The sequence below is a fragment of the Somniosus microcephalus genome, unplaced genomic scaffold (assembly GCF_052327205.1).
Source record: "Somniosus microcephalus isolate GS21.2 unplaced genomic scaffold, FLI_Smic_1.0 unresolved_chr2, whole genome shotgun sequence".
Lineage (NCBI taxonomy): Eukaryota > Metazoa > Chordata > Chondrichthyes > Squaliformes > Somniosidae > Somniosus > Somniosus microcephalus.
Genome location: NW_028225180.1, coordinates 89981267 through 89997367, shown reverse-complemented (window position 1 = coordinate 89997367; position 16101 = coordinate 89981267).

Here is a 16101-nt window from a genome sequence, read left to right as displayed (position 1 = left end):
AGCCCCTCGAGCATGTTACACAGGAACAGGAGGAGGCCATTCAGCCCCCTCGAGCCTGTTACACAGGAACAGGAGGAGGCCATTCAGCCCCTCGAGCCTGTTACACAGGAACAGGAGGAGGCCATTCAGCCCCTCGAGCCTGTTACACAGGAACAGGAGGAGGCCATTCAGCCCCCTCGAGCCTGTTACACAGGAACAGGAGGAGGCCATTCAGCCCCCTCAAGCCTGTTACACAGGAACAGGAGGAGGCCCATTCAGCCCCTCGAGCCTGTTACACAGGAACAGGAGGAGGCCATTCAGCCCCTCAAGCCTGTTACACAGGAACAGGAGGAGACCATTCAGCCCCTCGAGCCTGTTACACAGGAACAGGAGGAGGCCATTCAGCCCCTCGAGCATGTTACACAGGAACAGGAGGAGGCCATTCAGCCCCCTCGAGCCTGTTACACAGGAACAGGAGGAGGCCATTCAGCCCCTCGAGCCTGTTACACAGGAACAGGAGGAGGCCATTCAGCCCCTCGAGCCTGTTACACAGGAACAGGAGGAGGCCATTCAGCCCCCTCGAGCCTGTTACACAGGAACAGGAGGAGGCCATTCAGCCCCCTCGAGCCTGTTACACAGGAACAGGAGGAGACCATTCAGCCCCTTGAGCCTGTTACACAGGAACAGGAGGAGGCCATTCAGCCCCTCAAGCATGTTACACAGGAACAGGAGGAGGCCATTCAGCCCCCTCGAGCCTGTTACACAGGAACAGGAGGAGGACATTCAGTCCCTTGAGCCTGTTACACAGGAACAGGAGGAGGCCATTCAGCCCCTCGAGCCTGTTACACAGGAACAGGAGGAGGCCATTCAGCCCCTCGAGCCTGTTACACAGGAACAGGAGGAGGCCATTCAGCCCCTCGAGCCTGTTACACAGGAACAGGAGGAGACCATTCAGCCCCTCGAGCCTGTTACACAGGAACAGGAGGAGGCCATTCAGCCCCTCGAGCCTGTTACACAGGAACAGGAGGAGGCCATTCAGCCCCTCGAGCCTGTTACACAGGAACAGGAGGAGGCCATTCAGCCCCTCAAGCCTGTTACACAGGAACAGGAGGAGACCATTCAGCCCCTCGAGCCTGTTACACAGGAACAGGAGGAGGCCATTCAGCCCCTCGAGCATGTTACACAGGAACAGGAGGAGGCCATTCAGCCCCCTCGAGCCTGTTACACAGGAACAGGAGGAGGCCATTCAGCCCCCTCGAGCCTGTTACACAGGAACAGGAGGAGGCCATTCAGCCCCCTCGAGCCTGTTACACAGGAACAGGAGGAGACCATTCAGCCCCTTGAGCCTGTTACACAGGAACAGGAGGAGGCCATTCAGCCCCTCAAGCATGTTACACAGGAACAGGAGGAGGCCATTCAGCCCCCTCGAGCCTGTTACACAGGAACAGGAGGAGGACATTCAGTCCCTCAAGCCTGTTACACAGGAACAGGAGGAGGTCATTCAGCCCTTCGAGCCTGATACACAGGAACAGGAGGAGGCCATTCAGCCCCTCGAGCCTGTTACACAGGAACAGGAGGAGGCCATTCAGCCCCTCCAGCCTGTTACACAGGAACAGGAGGAGGCCATTCAGCCCCTTGAGCCTGTTACACAGGAATAGGAGGAGGCCATTCAGCCCCTCGAGCCTGTTACAGAGGAATAGGAGGAGACCGTTCAGATCCTTGAGCCTGTTCCGCCATTGAATTAGATCATGGCTGATCTGTATCTTAACTCCATCTACCCGCTTTGGTTCCAATACCCTTAATACTCTTACCTAACAAAAATCTATCAATCTCAGTTTTGATATTTTCAATTGACCCCCAGCCTCAACAGCTTTTTGGGGGAGAGAGTTCCCGATTTCCACCACCCTTTGTGTGAAGAAGTGCTTCCTGACATCACCCCTGAACGGCCTGGCTCTAATTTGAAGGTTCTGCCCCCTTGTTCTGGACTCCCCCCACCAGAGGAAATAGTTTCTCTCTCTCGACCCGATCGAATCCTTTAATCATCTTAAACACCTCGATTAGATCAGCCTATATTTAAGGGAATACAAGCCCAGTCTATGCAATAAAAGTCTTAAATCTGCATGCACTTTTTAACTTTTTTCATGGTAAATTCCTAAATCCAGATTTGCAATGGAGAATGGCTATGTAAGCGTGTCACATTGTAATTACCCCCACCAACCAGGGGAGGCGCTGCAGCACCACAGCAGATCAATTCGAGTTTTTTTCCTTAATTCTTCTGCTCTCTCCTAATGGTCTTGATCCTTGTTGGCTGTTCTAGATTACCCCACCCCCCAAGAGTCCGTAGGATCTAGCTGCCGGAAATATCACAACTGAACGCGATCCTGACTTTAGCTGCTGCACGTTCACACACAACCCTGACCAGCAGGGGTTACCGGCTAGTGATCAGGAACCCTGCCTATTACTAGAATGGTACCAGGGGATGAGGGACTTCAGTTACGTGGAGAGACTGGAGAAGCTGGGGTTGTTCTCCTTAGAGCAGAGAAGGTTAAGAGCAGATTTAATAGAGGCGTTCAAAATTACAAGGGGTTTTGATGGAGTAAATAAGGAGAAACTGTTTCCAGTGGCAGGAGGGTCAGTAGAATCAGAGAATCATAGAATGGTTACAGCACGGGAGAAGGCCATTCGGCCCATCGAGCCCGTGCCGTCTCTCTGCAAGAGCACCTCAGCTAGTCCCACTTCCCCGCCCTTTCCCCGTAGCCCTGCAAATTGTTTTCTTTCAGATACTGATCCAACTCCCTGTTCAAAGCCGTGATTGAGTCTGCCTCCACCACCCTTTCAGGCAGCGCATTTCAGATCCTAACCACTCGCTTAGTAAAAAAGTTTTTCCTCATGTCGCCTTTGCTTCTTTTGCCAATCACCTTGAATCTGTGTCCTCTGGTTCTCGACCCTTCCACCAATGGGAGCAGTTTCTCTCCCTCTACTCTGTCCCGACCCCACATGATTTTGAACACCTCTATCAAATCTCCTCTCAACCTTCTCTGCTCCAAGAAGAACAACCCCAGCTTCTCCAGTCTCTCCACATTAACTGAAGTCCCTCATCCCTGGGACCATTCTTGTAAATCTTTTCTGCACCCTCTCCAGAGGACACAGATTGAAGATAATCGGTAAAAGAACCAGAGGGGAGATGAGGAGAATGTTTTTACAGCGAGTTGTTGTGATCTGGAATGCGCTGCCTGAAAGGGCGGTGGAAGCAGATTCAATAGTGACTTTCAAAAGGGAATTGGAGAAATACTGGAAAAGGAGAAATGTGCAGGGCTGTGGGGAGAGAGCAGGGGGGAGTGGGACTAATTGGAGAGCTCGTTCAAAGAGCCGGCACAGGCACGGTGGGCCGAAGGGTCTCCTCTCGTGTTGTACGATTCTATTTTTCCCTCCCCTAACCGAGGAACCTGAGACCAATTGCAGCTTTTACTTTTTGCCCCCAGGTGAAATTAGGTCACATAATACAGATCAGACTCGGATTTCTCTCCCGCCTTTCACCACCTCAGGACGTCCCACAGTGCTTCACACCCAATGAAGTACTTTTTTTGAAGTGTAGTCACTGTTGTAATGTGGGAAACGCGGCAGCCAATCTGTGCACAGCAAGCTCCCACAAACAGCAACGTGATAATGACCAGATCATCTGTTTTAGTGATGTTGGTTGAGGGATAAATATTGGCCCCCGGACACCAGGGAGAACTCCCCCTGCTCTTCTTCCAATAGTGGCCGTGGGATCTTTTACATCCACCTGAGAGGGCAGACGGGGCCTCGGTTTAACGTCTCATCCGAAAGACGGCATCTCCGACAGTGCAGTGCTCCCTCAGTACTGCCCCTCCAACAGTGCGGCGCTCCCTCTGTACTGCCCCACCGACAGTGCGGCTCTCCCTCAGTACTACCCCTCCGACAGTGCGGCGCTCCCTCAGTACTGCCCCTCCGACAGTGCGGTGCTCCCTCAGTACTGCCCTTCCGACAGTGCGGCGCTCCCTCAGTACTGCCCCTTCGACAGTGCAGCACTCCCTCAGTACTGCCCCTCCGACAGTGCGGCGCTCCCTCAGTACTGCCCCTCCGACAGTGCGGCGCTCCCTCAGTACTGCCCCTCCGACAGTGCGGCGCTCCCTCAGTACTGCCCCTCCGACAGTGCGGCGCTCCCTCAGTACTGCCCCTCCGACAGTGCGGCGCTCCCTCAGTACTGCCGCTCCGACAGTGCGGCGCTCCCTCAGTACCGCCCCTCCGACAGTGCGGCGCTCCCTCAGTACTGCCGCTCCGACAGTGCGGCGCTCCCTCAGTACTGCCCCTCCGACAGTGCGGCGCTCCCTCAGTACTGCCGCTCCGACAGTGCGGCGCTCCCTCAGTACTGCCGCTCCGACAGTGCGGCGCTCCCTCAGTACTGCCCCTCCGACAGTGCGGCGCTCCCTCAGTACTGCCGCTCCGACAGTGCGGCGCTCCCTCAGTACTGCCCCTCACATATCACATATCCTTCTATTCCTTTCTCCCCCATGTGTTTATCCAGCTTCCCCTTAAATCCATCTCTGCCATTCGCCTCAACCACTCCCTGTGGTAGCGAGTTCCACATTCTCCCCACTCTCTGGGTAAAGAAGTTTCTCCTGAATTCCCGATTGGATTTATTAGTGACGATCTTATATTGACGGCCCCTAGTTCTGGTCTCCCCCACAAGTGGAAACATCTTCTCTCTCCGTCTTAATAAAAACAGAAAATGCTGGAAACACTCAGCAGGCCAGGCAGCATCTGTGAAGAGAGAAACAGAGTTAACGTTTCAGGTCGATGACCTTTTGTCAATTTTTCTGATAGTTCCAGCGCTCAACCCAGCAAGCCGGTTGGAGGGGAAAATTTGCTGAGTTATATTTATTAGTGGCAATCGCTTACACGCACAGAGTTAATTGCTGCAGGATTCTGTGTATTCAAAGCATTAGGGTGGGTCAAACTGGAGATAAAAGGGTGTGAAGTGTTCTCTTTGCGAACTTGGCAAACTCATGTCAGAACCTTTTTTTTGCTTTTCACAGAGCGAGATTAAAGCATTTGCAAAAGGATATACATATATGTATTTCTTTGAAAAATAACAAGGAGGGTTGCATTTTTGGGTAATTCACAACGATGCCAAGGCCAAGAACCAGATGCTTGCTTTCGAAAACAAGCTACCTGATTTAAGAAAAGAATACAAACCTGTTAGGTTAGAGGACCTGTTAGTTCCTTTAACCTACAGTTAAGAGAGGCTGTAAATGCCCCTCTGGCAGGAACTGACAGCGACAGTCTGTTTACACAGCACTTAAAGGGGGTGTGGTGCTCTTAAAGGAGCACTCCCGCAGAAACACCACTTGATCTCTGTCGAATCGACACCCGCAGTACAGGCTGACCCCACCGCGCAGTACTGAGGTAGCGCCGCACTGTCGGAGGGGCAGTACTGAGGGAGCGCCTCACTGTCGGAGGGGCAGTACTGAGGGAGCACTGCACTGTCGGAGGGGCGGTACTGAGGGAGCGCCGCACTGTCGGAGGGGCGGTACTGAGGGAGCGCCGCACTGTCAGAGGGGCAGTACTGAGAGAGCGCCGCACTGTCGGAGGGGCGGTACTGAGGGAGTGCCGCACTGTCAGAGGGGCAGTACTGAGGGAGCACCGAACTGTCGGAGGGGCAGTACTGAGGTAGCGCCGCACTGTCGGAGGGGCAGTACTGAGGGAGCGCCTCACTGTCGGAGGGGCAGTACTGAGGGAGCACTGCACTGTCGGAGGGGCGGTACTGAGGGAGCGCTGCACTGTCAGAGGGGCGGTACTGAGGGAGCACTGCACTGTCGGAGGGGCGGTACTGAGGGAGCGCCGCACTGTCGGAGGGGCGGTACTGAGGGAGTGCCGCACTGTCAGAGGGGCAGTACTGAGGGAGCGCCGCACTGTCGGAGGGGCAGTACTGAGGGAGCGCCTCACTGTCGGAGGGGCGGTACTGAGGGAGTGCCGCACTGTCAGAGGGGCAGTACTGAGAGAGCGCCGCACTGTCGGAGGGGCAGTACTGAGGTAGCGCCGCACTGTCGGAGGGGCAGTACTGAGGGAGCGCCTCACTGTCGGAGGGGCAGTACTGAGGGAGCACTGCACTGTCGGAGGGGCAGTACTGAGGGAGCGCCGCACTGTCGGAGGGGCGGTACTGAGGGAGCGCCGCACTGTCGGAGGGGCGGTACTGAGGGAGTGCCGCACTGTCAGAGGGGCAGTACTGAGGGAGTGCCGCACTGTCAGAGGGGCAGTACTGAGGGAGTGCCGCACTGTCGGAGGGGCAGTACTGAGGGAGCGCCGCACTGTCGGAGGGGCAGTACTGAGGGAGCGCCGCACTGTCGGAGGGGCGGTACTGAGGGAGTGCCGCACTGTCAGAGGGGCAGTACTGAGGGAGTGCCGCACTGTCGGAGGGGCAGTACTGAGGGAGCGCTGCACTGTCGGAGGGGCAGTTCTGAGGGCGCACCGCACTGTCGGAGGGGCAGTACTGAGGGAGCGCCGCACTGTCGGAGTTGCCATCTTTCGGATGAGACGTTAAACCGAGGCCCCGTCTGCCCTCTCAGGTGGATGTAAACAATCCCATGGCCACTATTGGAAGAAGAGCAGGGGGATCTCTCCCAGGTGTCCTGGGCATAATATGAATCCCTCTACCAACATCACTTAAAAAAAAAATCCAGATTATCTGGTCGTTTATCTCGTTGCTGTTTGCGGTATCCTGCTGTGCGAAAATTGGCCACTGCGTTTCCTACATTACAACAGTGAGGACACTTCAAGAGCAGTTCATTGACTGTGAAGCACTTTGGGACGTCCTGAGGTGGTGAAAGGCGTGGGAGAAATACAGGCTCCTCTAGAGTCGCGCATGGACAGACGCTGCCTGACCGGCTGCGTGTTTTCTCTGTTTATTAGCACAGAAGGAGGCCATTCGGCCCACCGTGCCTGTGCTGGCTCTTGGCAAGAGCTGTCCAATGAGTCCCACTTCTCCCCGGCCCCAGCGCTCCTTCCCCGTCACCCGACAAACTAGCCGTCTCCTTGTAAAAGATTGACGAAAGGAAGAGAAAGAGGCAAATGTGACCGTCGATTCAATGATGTCAGTCACATGCCGCACAATACCACAGCTTATAAATAATCGCCGTCCGCACCTCACCCATCGATACCAGGCCGCTGCAGTTGCTGTGCGAGCGTGTCCCGACGTGTTGCTGTAACGGTCTGTAACTAATGCAGAGTAGAAACTGCAGGTGAAACTGAGCTTCCTTCAGTAACTGATTGATGCCCAAACCCAAACCAAAGGAAAAAAGAAAGGACTCCCATTTCTCCCCCCGCCTTTCACCACCTCCGGACGTCCCACAGCGCTTCAGAGCCAATGAACTACTTTTCTTCAAGTGTGGTCACTGTTGTAATGTAGGAAACGCGGCAGCCAATTTGCACACAGCAAGCTCCCACAAACAGCAATGTGACGATGACCAGATCATCTGTTTTAGGGATGTTGGTTGAGGGATAAATATTCGCCCCAGGACACCGGGGAGAACGCCCCCTGCTCTTCTTCCAATAGTGGCCGTGGGATCTTTTACATCCACCCGAGAGGGCAGACAGGGCCTCGGTTTAACGTCTCATCCGAAAGATGGCAACTCCGACAGTGCGGCGCTCCCTCAGTACTGCCCCTCCAACAGTGCGGCGCTCCCTCAGTACAGCCCCTCCGACAGTGCGGTGCGCCCTCAGAACTGCCCCTCCGACAGTGCGGCGCTCCCTCACTACTGCCCCTCCGACAGTGCAGCGCTCCTTCAGTACTGCCCCTCCGACAATGCGGCGCTCCCTCAGTCCTGCCCCTCCGACAGTGCGGATCTCCCTCAGTACTGCCCCTCTGACAGTGCGGCGCTCCCTCAGTACTGCCCCTCCGACAATGCGGTGCTCCCTCAGTACCACCCCTCCGACAGTGCGGCGCTCCCTCAGTACTGCCCCTCCGACAGTGCGGCGCTCCCTCAGTACTGCACCTCTGACAGTGCAGCACTCCCTCAGTACCGCCCCGCCGACAGTGCGGCGCTCCCTCAGTACTGCCCCTCCGGCAGTGCGGCGCTCCGTCAGTACTGCCCCTCCGACAGTGCTGCGCTCCCTCAGTACTGCCCCTCTGACAGTGCAGTGCTCCGTCAGAACTGCCCCTCCGACAGTGCGGCTCTCCCTCAGTACTGCCCCTCTGACAGTGCGACACTCCCTCAGTACTGCCCCTCCCACAGTGCGGCTCTCCCTCAGTACTGTCCCTCCGACAGCGCGGCGCTCCCTGAGTACTGCCCCTCCGACAGTGCGGCGCTCCCTCAGTACTACCCCTCCGACAGTGTGGTGCTCCCTTAGTACTACCCCTCCGACAGTGCGGCGCTCCCTCAATACCGCCCCTCCGACAGTGCGGCGCTCCCTCAGTACTGCCCCTCCGACAGTGCAGCACTCCCTCAGTAGTGCCCCTCCGACAGTGCGGCGCTCCCTCAGTACTGCCCCTCCGACAGTGCGGCGCTCCCTCAGTACTGCCCCTCCGATAGTGCAGCACTCCCTCAGTACTGCCCCTCCGACAGTGCAGCACTCCCTCAGTACTGCCCCTCCGACAGTGTGGCGCTCCCTCAGTACTGCCCCTCCGACAGTGCGGCGCTCCCTCAGTACTGCCCCTCCGACAGTGCGGCGCTCCCTCAGTACTGCCCCTCCGACAGTGCAGTGCTCCCTCAGCACTGCCCCTCCGACAGTGCAGCACTGCCTCAGTACTGCCCCTCCAACAGTGCGGCGCTCCCTCAGTACTACCCCTCCGACAGTGCGACGCTCCCTCAGTACTGCCACTGGGGAGTGTCGGCCTGGTTTATGGGGCTCAAGTCTCCGGAGTGGGGGCTTGAACCCAGGACCATCTGACTCAGAGGCGAGAGAGAGAGAGAGACCCACTAAGCCAGGGCCGACACTGTTACAAAAATGCTCCTATGCAACAGGACCTGCCAGCACAGGGTGGAATGTAATCAGGACATAGCGTGAGTTGTCTAATGGTATGCAGCATGAGACAGAGGGCGGGGAGCCTCACCCACACGGGATGTGCGGCGGCATTCAGCCCCAACAGAGAAATGAGCAACGTGTCATCGCGCGCTGAGGCCTTTACCTAGAAACAGAGGGGCCAAAAACAGGCCTATTTACAATCCCGGAGAGAGCTCCCCCGCCAGCCCACCGCACACCTCCACTCCCCAAAGAAAAAAACGCCTGACAAGATTTCTGATGAGCTTTGAGAATAATTCTGGAACTGAGCCTTCGCAGCGTGTTACGACACAGCCGCAGCTTGTAGGCAACTGGGAGCTGCGTACTGGAAAGTCATTGCTAGCAAGTCTAGAAGTCGGCTGCAACCAGCTCCCAGCTTATCCTCCCTTATCTGAGGAAGGATGTTCTTGACATGGAGGGAGTGCAGCGAAGATTCACCAGGCGGATACCTGGGATGGCAGGAATGACGTATGAGGAGAGATTGGGTCGATTGGGCTTGTATTCGCTGGAGTTTAGAAGAATGAGAGGGGATCTCATTGAAACTTATAAAATTCTAACAGGACTAGACAGACTAGATGCAGGAAGGATGTTCCCGATGGTGGGGAGTCCAGAACCAGGGGTCACAGTCTAAGGATAAGGGGTAAGCCATTTAGGACTGAAATGAGGAGGAATTTCTTCACCCAGAGAGTGGTGAACCTGTGGAATTCTCTACCACACAAGGCAGTTGAGGGCAATTCATTAAATATATTCAAGAAGGAGTTGGATATATTTCTTAAGGCTAAAGGGATCAATGGAAATGGGGAGAAAGCATTGACAGGGTACTGAATTTGGACGACCAGCCATGATCTCATTAAATGGCAGAACAGGCTCGAGGGGCCGAATGGCCTACTCCTGCTCCTATCTTCTATGTTTCTATGTTTCTAAGAGGTTATTAAACAAAGTTAGGGCTCATGGGATTGGGGGTAATATACTAGCATGGATTGAGGATTGGTTAACGGACAGAGTAGGAATAAACGGGTCATTTTCGGGTTGGCAGGCTGTAACTAGTGGGGTACCACAAGGATCAGTGCTTGGGCCTCAGCTATTCACAATCTACATCAATGATTTGGATGAGGGGACAAAATGTAATATATCCAAGTTTGCTGATGATGCAAAGCTGGGTGGGAATGTAAGTTGTGAGGAGGATGCAAAGAGGCTTCAAGGGGATATAGACTGGCTAAGTGAGTGGGCAAGGACATGGCAAATGGAATATAGTGTGGAGAAATGTGAAGTTATCCACTTTGGTAGGAGAAATAGAAAAGCAGAGTATTTTTTAAATGGTGAGATTGGGAACTGTTGGTGTTCAGAGGGACCTGGGTGTCCTTGTACACGAATCACTGAAAGTTAACATGCAGGTACAGCAAGCAATTAGGAAAGCAAATGGTATGTTGGCCTTTATTACAGGAGGATTTGAGTATAAGAGTAAAGACGTCTTACTGCAATTATATAGGGCCCTGGTGAGACCACACCTGGAGTATTGTGGACAGTTTGTGTCTCCTTACCTAAGGAAGGATGTACTTGCCATCGAGGGAGTGCAACGAAGGTTCACCAGACTGATTCCTGGGATGGGTGGATTGTCCTATGAGGAGAGATTGAGTAGACTAGGCCTATATTCTCTAGAGTTTAGAAGAATGAGAGGTGATCTCATTGAAACATACAAAATTCTTACAGGGCTTGACAAGGTAGATGCAGGGAGGATGTTTCCCCTGGCTGGGGAGTCTAGAACCAGGGGTCACAGTCTCAGGATAAGGGGTCGGCCATTTAGGACTGAGATGAGGAGGAATTTCTTCACTCAGAGGGTGGTGAATCTTTGGAATTCTCTGCCCCAGAGGGCTGTGGAGGCTCAGTCGTTGAGTATATTCAAGGCAGAGATCGATAGATTTTTGAATATTAAGGGGATCAAGGGATCTGGGGATCGGGCGGGAAAGTGGAGTTGAGGTCGATGATCAGCCATGATCTTATTGAATGGTGGAGCAGGCTCGAGGGGCCGAATGGCCGACTCCAGCTCCTATTTCTTATATTCTTACGTTTGCCTCCGGGAGTTTTAGCTGCACCCGACCCAGACTATAACAATGCGCCAGTCACTCAACGTAAGGGTCCAAAAAGTGGACTCCTGGCGCCTTAATGTGTAGAATTCGGCCTATCGTGCCTGTGCCAGCTCTTTGAATAAAAAGAAAGAACTCCCATTTCTCCCGCGCCTTTCACCACCTCAGAACGTCCCAAAGCGCTTCACAGCCAATGAAGTAGTTTTTTTGAATTGTAGTCATAGTTATAATGTAGGAAACGCGTCAGCCAATTTGCGCACAGCAAGCTCCCACAAACAGCAATGTGATAATGACCAGATCATCTGTTTTAGTGATGTTGGTTGAGGGATCAATATTGGCCCCAGGACACCGAGGAGAACTCCCCCTGCTCTTCTTCCAATAGTGGCCGTGGGATCTTTTACACCCACCTGAGAGAGCCTCGGTTTAACATCTCACCTGAAAGATGGCACCTCCGACAGTGCGGCTCTCCCTCAGTACTGCCCCTCTGACAGTGTGACACTCCCTCAGTACTGCCCCTCCCACAGTGCGGCTCTCCCTCAGTACTGCCCCTCTGACAGTGCGACACTCCCTCAGTACTGCCCCTCCCACAGTGCGGCTCTCCCTCAGTACTGCCCCTCCGACAGTGCGGCGCTCCCTCAGTACTGCCCCTCCGACAGTGCGGCGCTCCCTCAGTACTGCCCCTCCGACAGTGCGGCGCTCCCTCAGTACTGCCCCTCTGACAGTGCAGCGCTCCCTCAGTACTGCCCCTCCGACAGTGCGGTGCTCCCTCAGAACTGCCCCCCCGACAGTGCGGCACTCCCTCAGTACTGCCCCCCGACAGTGCGGCACTCCCTCAGTACTGCCCCTCCGACAGTGCGGCGCTCCCTCCGTACTGCCCCTCCGACAGTGCGGTGCTCCCTCCGTACTGCCCCTCCGACAGTGCGGCGCTCCCTCAGTACTGCCCCTCCGACAGTGCGGCGCTCCCTCAGTACTGCCCCTCCGACAGTGCGGCGCTCCCTCAGTACTGCCCCTCCGACAGTGCAGCGCTCCCTCCGTACTGCCCCTCCGACATTGCGGCGCTCCCTCCATACTGCCCCTCCGACAGTGCGGCGCTCCCTCCGTACTGCCCCTCCGACAGTGCGGCGCTCCCTCCGTACTGCCCCTCCGACACTGCGGCGCTCCCTCAGTACTACCCCTCCGACAGTGCAGCGCTCCCTCAGTACTGCCCCTCCGACAGTGCGGCGCTCTCTCAGTACCGCCCCTCCGACAGTGCGGCGCTCCCTCAGTACTACCCCTCCGACAGTGCGGCGCTCCCTCAGTACTGCCCCTCCGACAGTGCGGCGCTCTCTCAGTACTGCCCCTCCGACAGTGCGGCGCTCTCTCAGTACCGCCCCTCCGACAGTGCGGCGCTCCCTCAGTACTACCCCTCCGACAGTGCGGCGCTCCCTCAGTACTGCCCCTCCGACAGTGCGGCGCTCTCTCAGTACTGCCCCTCCGACAGTGCGGCGTTCCCTCAGTCCTGGCGTGGTCTCCTGGATTATGGGCTCAAGTCCCTGGAGTGGGACTTGAACACACTTTGGGACGTCCTGAGAGGGTGTAAGACGCTTTATAAATGGAAGTCTGTCCCTCTTTCCACCTCCGGAATATTGCCTGCCACTCAAGACTTTATCCATTAGTTTGTCTCCTCTCTGCTCAATTCCTCCAATATCCCCCTTGCCGACATCCAATCCTCAGCCGCCCGTACCCTATCTACGTCTGCAAGTTTGCCCCTGGCCTCGGCCCACTCTCTCGATGAAACCCCCCCACTAAACGGTCCCTTTGTCTCTCCGACTCTACCCTTCCCTGCTGCCCCCGTCCCTTCATTCCCTCGTTGCTGGGAGACTCTTCAGCCACCCAAGCCCCTCTCCCTAAACTACCCCCTCAACCTCTCCGCTTCCGCCTCAACATCATGGAACCCTAGGACCACACAGCACAGGAGGAAGCCATTCGGCCCATCGTGCCTGTGCCGGCTCTTTGAAAGAGCTCTCCAGTTAGTCCCACTCCCCCCTGCTCTCTCCCCACAGCCCTGCACATTTCTCCTTTTCCAGTATTTCTCCAATTCCCTTTTGAAAGTTACTATTGAATCTGCTCCCACCGCCCTTTCAGGCAGCGCATTCCAGATCACAACAACTCGCTGCGGAAAAACATTCTCCTCATCTCCCCTCTGGTTCTTTTACCGATTATCTTCAATCTGTGTCCTCTGGTTACCCACCCTCCTGCCACTGGAAACACTTTCTCCTTATTTACTCCATCAAAAACCCCATGTAATTTTGAACGCCTCAATTAAATCTCCTCTTAACCGTCTCTGCTCCAAGGAGAACAATCCCAGCTTCTCCAGTCTCTCCAAAACAACTTGTCAGACACCTTTCTGAACAGATCCCACCATGGTTGTGCGTCCTATCCTTCATTCCTTCAGCATATTCCTTCCTTCCCCGTTGAAGGTTTCCGAACTCGAAGGCCCACAAATGCAAGCAAAATACTGCGGATGCTGGAAATCTGAAATAAAAACAGAAAATGCTTGAAATGCTCAGCAGGTCAGGCAGCATCTGTGGCGAGAGGAACAAAGTTAACGTCTCAGCTCTGTGACCTTTTGTTGGAAGAAGTTGGAGATGTAACAGGTTTTAAGCAAGTGTAGAGGCCCGGAGAGGGGGGAGGGGAGGAAACAACAGAAGGGAAGGTCTGTGATAGGCTGGAAGGCAGGAGGGATTAAAAGACAGAAGGGATGATGGTGCAAGGCAAAAGGAGATGGTAATGGGACAAGTTAAGGAACACAAGATGGGTCAAGAGGCTTCTTCGGCAGCACCTCCCAAACCCGCGACCTCCACCACCTAGAAGGACAAGGGCAGCAGGCGCATGGGAACACCACCACCTCCAAGTTCCCCTCCAAGTCACACACCATCCTGACTTGGAAATAAAACGTCGATCCTTCATCGTCGCTGGTTCAAAATCCTGGAACTCCCTCCCTAACAGCGCTGTGGGAGCACCTTCACCACACAGACTGCAGCGGTTCAAGAAGGCGGCTCACCACCACCTTCTCGAGGGCAACTAGGGATGGGCAATAAATGCTGGGCCTCGCCAGTGACGTCCACATCCCATAAACGAATTTAAAAAAATGGCAACAGCAGGATCACTATCAACAGCTGCTGTCCGAAAAAATGGGAGCAATGGTTGTGATTGAAAGTTACATAAGAACATAAGAAATAGGAGCAGGAGTCGGCCATTCGGCCCCTCGAGCCTGCTCCGCCATTCAATAAGATCATGGCTGATCTTCGACCTCAACTCCACTTTCCCGCCGGATCCCCATATCCCTCGATTCCCCTAGAGTCCAAACATCTATCGATCTCAGCCTTCAATATGCTCAACGACTGAGCCTCCACAGCCCTCTGGGGCAGAGAATTCCAAAGATTCACCACCCTCTGAGTGAAGAAATTTCTCCTCATCTCAGTCCTGAATGGCCGACCCCTTATCCTGAGACTGTGACCCCTGGTTCTAGACTCTCCAGCCAGGGGGAAACATCCTCCCTGCATCTACCCTGTCAATCCCCCTCAGAATCTTATATGTTTCAATGAGATCACCTCTCATTCTTCTAAACTCCAGAGAGTATCGGCCCATTCTACTCAATCTCTCCTCATAGGACAGCCCTCTGATCCCAGGAATCAATCTAGTGAACCTTCGCTGCACCGCCTCCAATGCAAGTATATCCTTCTGTTAGGGTCTAATTGGAGCCTGAGCGGGCCAAGTGATATACGAGGTCGACGCGTTACCCAACTTAGACTTATGTGAATAAACTCACACAACCAAATAGTCAGAGAGAAGTAAAAATGCACAGTTTAATGTACAGAGCGCTTTGGGAGAAGAAGAACAGTGGACCCCGCGGTCTCAGCTGACAGAGCGCTCTGGGAGAAGGAGAACAGTAGACCCCGCGGTCTCAGCTGACAGAGCGCTCTGGGAGAAGGAGAACAGTAGACCCCGCGGTCTCAGCTGACAGAGCGCTCTGGGAGAAGAAGAACAGTGGACCCCGTGATCTCAGCTGACAGAGCGTTCTGGGAGAAGGAGAACAGTGGACCCCGCAGTCTCAGCTGACAGAGCGCTCTGGGAGAAGGAGAACAGTGGACCTCGCAGTCTCAGCTGACAGAGCGTTCTGGGAGAAGGAGAACAGTAGACCCCGTGGTCTCAGCTGACAGAGTGCTCTGGGAGAAGAAGAACAGTGGACCCCGCGGTCTCAGCTGCCAGAGCGCTCTGGGAGAAGGAGAACAGTGGACCCCGTGGTCTCAGCTGCCAGCTTCTCGGTTTTACAATAGTAGCCAAGCTTCTTTTATACAGTTTAAAAACAGGAAAGGTACCATATCAGCAGTTATTACATTAATTCCTTGGCCAATCTGGTACTTTAGCATCCTTCAACTTTGGCCAATCCGATACCTTAGCAACCCTTAATCACATTCTGTCAAAAACAAGTTAATTATATTATTATACCGTTAGCCAGCTTCTTTCACAAACAACTTAATTATATTACTGTTAGCTGGCTTCTTTCATGTGACATATTGGTATTTCGCAACCCTATTCTCACATTGATACCTATGTCCTGCCTGTTGCGTAACCCCGCCCTTAAACACCCTTTACCTCCCTTGTTCTTCCAAAACATCATTTTTCGCTCTTACAGTTTTACCCCAACAGTTGACTAGCCGTTCCTGTCTTACGTCTGTACAAGTGATATCACAAGTTGGTGCAAGCAGATCAAGTCAGCTGTCTGTTATGCCAGTGTCTGCAAAATGTCAATAAATGTCAAGTATTTCAGCAGGCACTACGGTGCCATTTTAAATTTTCCTCCAACACCTTCCTTAGATAAGGAGACCAAAACTGTGCACAATTTCCTCGGAGTCCACATCACGGAAGACCTCTCCTGGTCCCTCAATACCTCCTCTCTGGTGAAGAAGGCCCAGCAGCGCCTATATTTCCTAAGGAGGCTGAAGGGATGTAACCTGTCACCCCTGATCCTCTCTAA